Here is a 10,013-nt window from a genome sequence, read left to right on the forward strand (position 1 = left end):
CCTGATGATGAGTGATGTTAAGTATTTTTTCATGTGTCTGTTGGCCATCTGTCTGTCTTTGGAGAAATGTCTGCTCATGTCTTCTTCCCATTTTTAATTGGATTATTTGTGGGTTTTTTGGTGTTGAGTTGCATAAGTTCTTCATATATTTTGGGTACTATACACTTTTCACATGTATCATTTGCAAGTATCTTCTCCCATTCAGTAAGTTATCCTTTAGTTTTGTGTTTTTTGTTTTTTTTTAGGACACAAAGTTTGCTTTAAATATTTTTTTGGGGGAAAGGACACCACACTTCTACTCAATTAAGAGAAACATTTTTACAGTCTTGAGGTCTTTTATTTTCTTTACATTTATCATGCCATGAATTCATAGGGACTGGGTTCCAGCAGTTCGGGCTCCTTTCCATTGGTTCTCACAAAGTGCGCTTCTCTGGGTGGGGCAGGCTGGCGCTTCAGTTGAACCCAAGTACCTTTCTTTTTGGCTTCCTTCTTTTTCTGATCATTTTCCTTCACATGCTTCAGGAAGCTATCTCCGCCCTTGAGTGTTTAATATGCTCAGTGCGTACATTAATTCTCTTGGCAAGAATCTTGCCCTTAACTTGTTTGTTTACAACAATGCCAACAGCATGCTGAGTAACATTGTAGACTCTTCCAGTTTTACCATGGTAACATTTGTGGGGCATTCCTTTTGGAACAGAGCCCATTCCCTTGATGTCCACAATATCACTTTTCTTATAGATGCGCATGTATGTAGCCAAAGGAACAACTCCATATTTTCTAAAAGGCCTAGAGAACGTATAGCGGTACCTCTCCTTTTTCCCTTTGTGTTGGTCATTTTGGTGAATTGCTGGAAGATGGCAGTTCCGGCCGAAAGGTATCCTTTAGTTTTGTTGGTTGTTTCCTTTGCTGTGCAGAACCTTTTTATTTTGCTATAGTCCCAATAGTTCATTTTTACTTTTGTTTCCCTTGCCTCAGGAGACATATCTAGAAAAATGTTGTTACTACCAACGTCAGAGTGATTACTGCCTGTGCTCTCTTCTAGGATTTTTATGGTTTCAGATGTGGCCATTAAAAATTTCTTGAGCCCAGGCTATGTGTGAGATGTTTTATTGGATTTGTGGAATCAAAGCTTTAAAAACCACGGTCCTGATGTTGAAGAGCTTCCAGTCTAGCAGTAACAAGGAATACATACAACTAACTGTAATGTAGTGGGATGAACACAGTAGTAGAGGTGTGGATATTCTGCTCTGGACACACCAAGAGCAGATTGGAAGTATCACTAAGTCAACTTTTAGAGACCTCAGTATTGAGATGTTTCACTAGCTCTTTTCCCACCTCAAAACAGTATTTTAAAAACCTTCAACATACTCTTCATTCCTCTTACACTATACCCACCTCCCTCATTGCAACTACACTGCCTCACTAGCAATAAAAAATGGAAAAAAATAATTAAATTCTTAAATAATCTGTAAAATAAAGAATAGTGGAAAGTTCCACAGAGACAATTGTGTCACTGAAGTGTTAGAATTGTTCTTGATATGATGCAGACCAAAAGGAAGAGAGACATGATATATATTACAGTTCCAGTAAAGCATTTGACACAATATTTATCAAAACTGGAATGAATTAAGATAAATTTTTGGTTGATCAGTCAGCTTTAGAAATTTTAAACCTCATCTTTTCCAAAAATAATAGTAATAATAAAAACATGACAGTGGCAGATGAAGAAGAAATTTGCAAAATTCCACTGGGCTTGGCATTAAGTTCTATTTTGTTTTGAATTGATTTTGGAAATTAAAGTTGCTAGATAAAATCCAATAGACTCTATTGACAAATTGCTAGAATTAAAAGAGAGTTCAGCAATACTATTATAAATGCTTTTAATGTATAAAGTTAATTGCATTCTACATCAGAAGCCAAAGTTAATGTAATTAAAATATATAATATTTAATGTATATATTTTAATATATATTAATATAAGTAATTTTTATTCCTACATATCTTATGGTTTTTGGTGCAATTGTAAATGGGAATGATTCCTCGATTTCTCTTTCTGCTGCTTCATCATTGGTGTATAGAAATGCAACAGATTTCTCTATGTTGATTTTGTATCCTGTGACTTTACTGAATTCATGTATCAGTTCTAGCAAATACCATATGATTTCACTCATATGTGGAATTTAAGAAAGAAAACAGATGAACATAGGGGAAATAAAAAAAAAAAAGAAGGAGGCAAACCATAAAAGAGACTCTTAACTATAGAGAATAAACTGAGGGTTATCGGAGGGGAGGTGGGTCTAAATGGATGATGGGTATTAAGGAGGGTACTTGTGATGAGCACTGGGTGTTGTATATAAGTGATGAATCACTAAATTCTGCTCCTGAAGCTAATATTACTGTATGTTAACTAACTAGAATTTAAATAAAAATTTGAAACATATATATGTGTGTATATATATAATATATATAATACATATATATATACATATATATAATTTTTAACTATAAAATGCTAGAAATCTAGAAATTAGGAAAAAATATAAATTTTTAAATTTATTTTTTATTTTATTTTATTATGTTCTGTTAGTCACCATTCATTACATCATTAGTTTTTGGTGTAGTGTTCCATGATGCATTGTTTGCATATAATACCCAGTGCTCCATTCAATACATGACCTCCTTAATGCCCATCACCAGGCTAACCCATCCCCCACCCCCCTCCCCTCTAAAACCCTCAGTTTGTTTCTCAGAGTCCATAGTCTCTCATGGTTTGTCTCCCCCTCCGATTTGCTCCCTTTCATTTTTCCCTTCCTACTATCTTTTTTTTTTAAACCTATAACGTATCATTTGTTTCAGAGGAAATTTAATTAAAAGACTTTAGTAAGCAAAAAATTGAGAGCTATACCATAATCAGGGATTTAATTCTCTCTCAAGTTAATCTACAAACTCAATGCAGTTTTAAGTTGTAATTCTAAACTGTATATGGAAAAGTAAGCAAGAAATGTAAAAAGAATTGTAAAAAATATTACTAGAAAGAAGAGGAAGGTAACAACTTATTGGATATCAAGATTTATTATAAAGCTGTAGTAATTCAGACAATAAGGTATTTGCACAAGGATTGACAAATAGAGTAGAGAATCCAGAAACACACACACACACGGAAACTCACTGTAAAGCAAAGATGGCATTGCAGATCAGTGGGAAAATATGAACTATTTGCTAAATGGTTCTGGAACAATGAGTTATATGTGAGGAAAAAAATAATTGGCTCCCTGTTCACACCATATATAAAAATAAATTCCAGCTGGATTAAAGACCTAAATGTGAAAAGCAAACACTAAGTTATGAAAAAAATATATTTGTATCCACAGGGTACTATTTCTTAAACTCAAAAAAAGTCATACCATAAATTAGCAGATTGATCAATTTGAATCCATTAATATTTAAACATTTTTGTACACTTAAAGATAATATTAAAATATAAAAAAGTTGAACTACAAACTGAAGGAAGATACTTCACAATACATATCACAGATAAAGGTCTCCTAGAAATAAAAAAAAGAAAAAAGAAAGGAAGGAAAGGAAAGGAAAGCCAATAAAAAATTATCACAAGATATAAACTTGTGCAAGAGGAAACAATAACCAACAAAAATATGAAAATATTCTTGCTCTCATTAGAATTAAAGAAATGTAATTAATCCCACAGTAAGAAACTCTTTCCCATTTATCAGATTCATCCATATTAAGATGCATGACAATACCAGATATGGGTAAAGATGAGGAACAAGAGAATCTTATATTCTGCTTGTAGGAATTGAAAAATTCACTTTGAAGAGAAATTTGGCAATAGCTTGTAAAGATGAATACACCCTAAACCAAGCAACTCCACTCTTAGCATATAACCTAGAGAAACTCTCCCCATGCAAAAGAAGAAATGCACAATCATGTACAAAGCTTCAGGGTTTTTAATAGCAGATCGTTGGAACTAAATGTCAGTTAACAAAAGAATAGGTAAGTGAATTTTGATATCACGCAGAGGCTTATAGAACAGTAAAAAATGAAGGAGTTAAACCTCTCTCTTCCAACATGGAAGCGTTTCAGAAATCATGAATCTCAATCTCAGCAAATAATATCAAGAAGTAATAAAAAGCAAATTATAGAATACATTATGATGTCATCTATTTAGATTTAAAAGCATACAAACAAAAGTGTATATTGCTTAAGGATACATTCAAATGTATAAATAAATCCGTGGACTAATAAGCAACAAATAATGGTTACATCCAAGAAGTGTCAGGAGTTGAGATCTGAGATGGTATATAAAGACTTTACCTGTATTGGTAATGTTTCATGTATAAGGCTGGACAGCTAGTAGAGATGTAGATATTTGCTGCACCTGAAGTTCCTGGGCCTCTAATAAGTGAATAAATACAGTTTCAAACTGGGCAAGATTATGCTACAAAAGACAACTATTTGCAAATACATTTGGGCAACTGTGTGTGTATGTGTGTGTATATATACACACACACTGAAAGAGAGACTAAAATGTAAATTTGGAAGAAGTTGATAACATCTGGAGGGAAAATAAACAGGAAAGAATTTTGAATTTAATAGAATGCTTTTCAGTTACCAAACACTATGTCTTGGGTTTCTAAGGAGGACATATGGCAAAGAGTTAGACCCTTCTCTCCTGTGGAATGATTGTGTGATGTTCACTGATGTTCTCGGGGAAGACGATGTGTTATCTCAATCATAACGTATTTGAGTGGATACAGTGACTCACTTGTTTAGCTGTTTCCTTGGTGTTTGACAGTTAGTAGGTTTTCAATGAAAATGTGCTAAATTAACACACACTGCTGGGCCCACCCTCAGAGTTCACCATTCAATAAGATTGAAAATTGAGAATTTTTCCCTTCTAGCAAGTTCCTGGGTGATACTGATACTGCCAGTCCTAGAACCACTCCTTGAGATCCACTGTTTCAGATATTCTAGTGCTTACATAAACTTTCCGTAATAGTCCAAAAGATTTAAAAAAAAAAAAAAAACCAAAACCCTATACCTTTTTCTAATCCTGTAAGTAATTCTAATTATCTTTCATACGAAAAGAAGATGCTTTCATGAGTCTTTCTCCTTAGATCAGGAAATGAGAGTGTCAGAGGTCTTAACAATGATTAGTCCAGAGAATAAAGAGGAGATAAACTCTCTAATGCATTCAGGTGTGGCTGCAATCCTTGCCCTTGGAGGAGGGACAGGTAGGACTGGGGTCGTCCACTTATGCATAAATCCTCGGCATCGTATATGACACCGTTGACTTAACCACATCATTTTGAAACTCTCTCATGCTTCGGACCCTCAGATTTGTGAACATCCTACTTCCCAGGTTTCACGTCTGTTTCTGTGTCCTTCGTGAGTTTCTCTGTCTCACTGTGCCTTCAAAAATGAGGTCTTCTTTATTTCCAATTCATGTCCTTACAATGTCACTGCAAAGTGATTTTCTCTACTACTATCAAGTCCTCTTTCCTATTTATGTGAAAATAACTTTAAATCTCTCCCTTTGAGCTCACCCTTTGTGAATGCCCATATATCCAAACACCGCCAGATTTCACATAGTATTTCAAATTAAACAGAATGAAAATTAAATTTATTATTTCTCCAATCTTCCTATTCCCACCCACCCAAATCCACCTGATTTTTCTTGCATCTTTTATCTCTCTTATATTGGGGGGTAGTATGTATAGTATTTACATGCCACAGGCATTGGATTGAAACTGTTGCTTGATGTTAAGCAAATTACTTAATATCTCTTAGATGCTTATTTTCTCTTCCATACATGGAGTTTAAAGTAGATCCTGCTTCATACATTTTATTTTGTGATATAGCAGCAGCATCAGAGAACATGCTATAAAGGCAGGAGGGCCCTATTATGGACTTACTGTATCACAAACTCTGGGGTAGGGCCTTGTAATCTGTTTTTGACAAGCATCCACATCCAGGTGATCCTGATGCATGCTAGAGGATGAGAACCACTGGTCCAAGGGAATTATCATACCATTTATCCAAGCACCTAAGCCAGAATTCTGGAAAATCATCTTTCTTTCCCACATATAGTCGAATTCATTGGTCATCAAGTCTCCTCAAACTAATTTAAATTTCTTATTTTAGCTACTTTCCATTCCCATGTTCACCATCACCATAAATGCTCAAACAGATTGTTGCAATACCTTTCTAGTATCATCTAACTCCTCCTTTACGAGGCCATGACTCAAGGGATTTATTTTTTAGTCTAATCATGCATTTCCTTTGTAAAAAACTCTTCCTGGACAGAGCCCAGACTCCGTAGCATAAAGTAAACAGTCCTTCGTGACTAACTGGGGAATAAAATGACACCTTCCTCCATTCCTGACAAGTTCCCTCTCAGCTCTTGCCTCTTCTCTCCAGACTTCCCTCCTTACAGAGTTGGTGTCTCCCAGGCTTGGCATAAAGTAGCAATTCCTGCAGGGCAGAGCCATGACTCTGCGATATAAGTTTGGTGTATTAGCGTGGCGTGTGGACTGTCAAGTTGGGCACACCCAAATTCACCCTCACTTTTCCCTTTTAATATCTCTGTGACCCTTGGGTAAATTATCTAATCTTCCTGTGCTTCCGTTTCCTTGTTTCTAAAATGAGCACGTTACTAGAACCCAAGGAATTGGGTAACCATGAACATTAAATGGGTAAAGACCTGTACTGCGTCTATCATACTCTGTTCTCTAGAGCGATTGATCAGTGCATGACATTTCTGTTCTCTCCCATCCTTATCATCCTAGGCTCTCTTGGTCTGCACAGCTGTGTGAGCGCTGCCATGGATATCTGTTTCTTTAATACTTGGGGTACACCATGTTGGGTTATAAATACTTTATTTGGTATTGGACTCTGTTCCGTATTTGCTTAACAGCATCCATTCCCCTTCCTTATGGCACTCTAGCTGCTCAGAAAATTATCTGTCACCCAGTACGTGTAGTTTTGGTGAGAGAGTAATTCCAGATTCTGGCATCCTGCCAAGGGAGCCAGATCCTTTTTCTTCCCAAGGCAGAAAATAATAATATCAGAGCCAGCAGATAACCTAAACTCAGGCACTCTAGGTTCTCTGTGAGGACTTTAACTCTTACCGGCGAGATGTGACAAGAGATGTGACAACGGGGAGCCCTCAGTCCTTTATCCCAGCTCTTTCCAACTCCTGAATGGTGGAGTTTCCCTTTTTGGACATGCAGAATCCTTGCTTGCTGACTTGTCCAACAGGGCCCTCCTCATTTCCATCAGTGCTATGACTCCCTGGAGAGTCTTCCAATAAAACCACAGTCAGTTTCTGCTGATTACACCCCAGAGGACTGGTGTGTTCTACTTTTCTTTGATTTATTCTTTTTTATTTATTTATTTATTTTTTTACATTGGCGTGAAACACAAGGCCCAAATCCTTTTGCGATTAGAGGAAAGGCCATCATTTAAGAAGGGCTTATGTGAGCCCTTGTGAAAATGCCAGTGTTTTCAGGTTTAGAATTGTGTACACAATTTGTAGGCAATGCATGACCTCGATTCTCTCTCTCTAGCTCATGTTGATTAAAAATTGTTTTTTTAAAGCAGATTTTCATTGCAAATGAAGACGGAAGCATCGTTAACTATATTTATCACTAACAGCCCTTACTTGCCAGCGATTATCAATTAGTGAAAACAGATTTTAAGGATTAAAACAATAACATACAGTATTTATCCTCCAAACCATACTTCTCATTAAAAAGTCTTTCCAATTGGCCTATAAAGGGCAATGTTGTCTTTTCTCTATGTGGAAAGAGAAGGCTTTCAATTTTGCACCATATTTGTGTCTCTCTTCATAATTACCCATGTGTAAAATGTTTCATTTCATGCTCATGCTTTTTTGTAGTACTCAACAACTGAAAAGATCATTTGCACTCGTAATCTACAGACCCAATACTTGGTTATCAAATCTTGCTGTCTCACATCCATGATAGGTACAGTATAGACATCATCTTCCTGTGACTTGTTTTTAAAAGGCGTTTTAGTATGGGCACTGAAAAAATATTTCTCTTGTAATGTTATCCTTTGTGTTAAACAATATTCTCTGCAGTAAGAGTATGCATGACCACTTGAAGAAACAAAGAAGATATAATCACTTTAGTAACAATCTATGACCAATTTTAATTATTCAAATGAATACCTATACTAGGACATTTTAATTATGCTTACTTTGCTCAAACTTAAGCTGTCCAATTTCACTCAATTAGTCTCCAAAAATGCCAACATGAATTTATCTCTATTAATTTATTCAGTTAATATATGTTGTGCTCTTTATGTATACCAAGTTCTGTATTAATTCCTGAGACAGTGGTTAAGACCAATAGTCCCTGGGATGTGCCCTAATTTAGGGTACAGAATGGGGGAAAGACTTAACTCCTTGCGGAGGTTTCTTATGGTCCTTGCCGCAGACAGCAGGGGTGTGGATCAACTGGAAGCCCAGTCCTCGGATCTCCTGTTTTCAGTGTGTGCCTGGGATCTGATCTCAGGTGTGTCTTCCCCCCCCACCCCCCAATGTGTATATGCAACAAGTTTAATGCTGTTGACATTGACCAGAAATTCAAAATGACAGAACCGGAGGTACTGCAATCTGGAACTCCTAACTTTTGTAAACTGGTGAGAATAGTGGAATGCACAGAGTCTCTACTTAACGACTTCTCCATCTTCTCTTATAGACTCCTCTGCTCAGCCATTCAGCAATAGGATATGTATTAGACAACTAACATCTGGTCTGAATATCTATTAGGACCATATGCTTTCTTCTGCTATATTATCATCCTAGAATAGATTAGGGGAAATCCAAACCAAATGGGGATTTGGGGGAATTTTCAAGGGTCACTTAATAAAGTAATTTTGGTTTTTCTCTTTGCAAAGAACATGGCATACCATAGAGGCCATGTAGAGACCTAAGCGCAGTCTCGTGGCAGAAATAACCTGAATAAATAATCATGCTAATCATAAACATTTTCCTCACAACTTTCAAATGGGAAATAGAAACTGTTAATTGTCACAGCTACAAATGGATGTATCCTGCTGGGATTTTACTGGAAAGATGACGTTCTATGGAATAGCCTTGTCTTCTAAATGAAAACCAGTAGCTTTGGATCTGGCTTTGTTTCCCCCCTTTGCTGATAATATTCATGGTGCTTTTGGGACTGCCTTTGTTCCTGTACCATAAGGATTTCTTGATTTATGGTTGCTAGATCTTCATGGCCAAATGACAAAGGGCTAAGGTTTGATTGCATAAAAGCAAGCGCTAACTAATGTTCTCCAAGAATGTGTTCTGAGAGTAAAGTTCAGTTCATTTGGTTTTGATTTTACAATTAGAGCATACGATATTTGGCTTTGAGAATGTGTTTCACTTCAAAATTCTATCAGTGAAATAGATTTTTATCTCGATTTTAAGACTTATTATCTCTACTCTTTTAAGAAATTAGATCCACACAGAATTAACAATTAACGTAGGGAACGTGAGTTATGGTAACTAGAAGCATAAAATTAAATTGATACTTAATTCTTGACATTCATAACTAGTCAGGGATCATCTGAAATTTTATCATCGAGAGGATTTAAAGTGGATTAAGAATACATTTTGTTAAAATAATTATAAATCAGGTCTAAATAGATTATACCTGCTAGGTGTAATGTCTGTTTAAGGCCTTGGTTTATTTTTTATCATTTTTTGAGTTCTCACATACATTTTGAAACTCTTGACATAGCGCAAACATCAGCACAGAGGCAGGTGGGAGACTATTTGGTTCCATCTTTGCCTTAAGTTTACTGGTTAAGGCGGGTTGTCTATAGCCACAAAAGCTGTTTCTCAGCTGCCCATCTGTGTGACTTTGCATCATGAGTGCAGAACTACCTTTGAACCCATTTCATTTTGAGAGGCTTACATTTATTTAATAAAGGATTTCCTTGGTACGAGCAGGACCCTGATGATC

General features: G+C 36.1%; 1 pseudogene; it reads right to left on the bottom strand.

Annotated features, from left to right (window-relative positions):
- Positions 1–293: 293 nt before the first annotated feature.
- Positions 294–835, bottom strand: LOC144381517 (large ribosomal subunit protein eL21 pseudogene; annotated as a pseudogene).
- Positions 836–10,013: the final 9,178 nt, after the last annotated feature.

The sequence above is a fragment of the Halichoerus grypus genome, chromosome 4 (assembly GCF_964656455.1).
Source record: "Halichoerus grypus chromosome 4, mHalGry1.hap1.1, whole genome shotgun sequence".
Taxonomy (NCBI): domain Eukaryota; kingdom Metazoa; phylum Chordata; class Mammalia; order Carnivora; family Phocidae; genus Halichoerus; species Halichoerus grypus.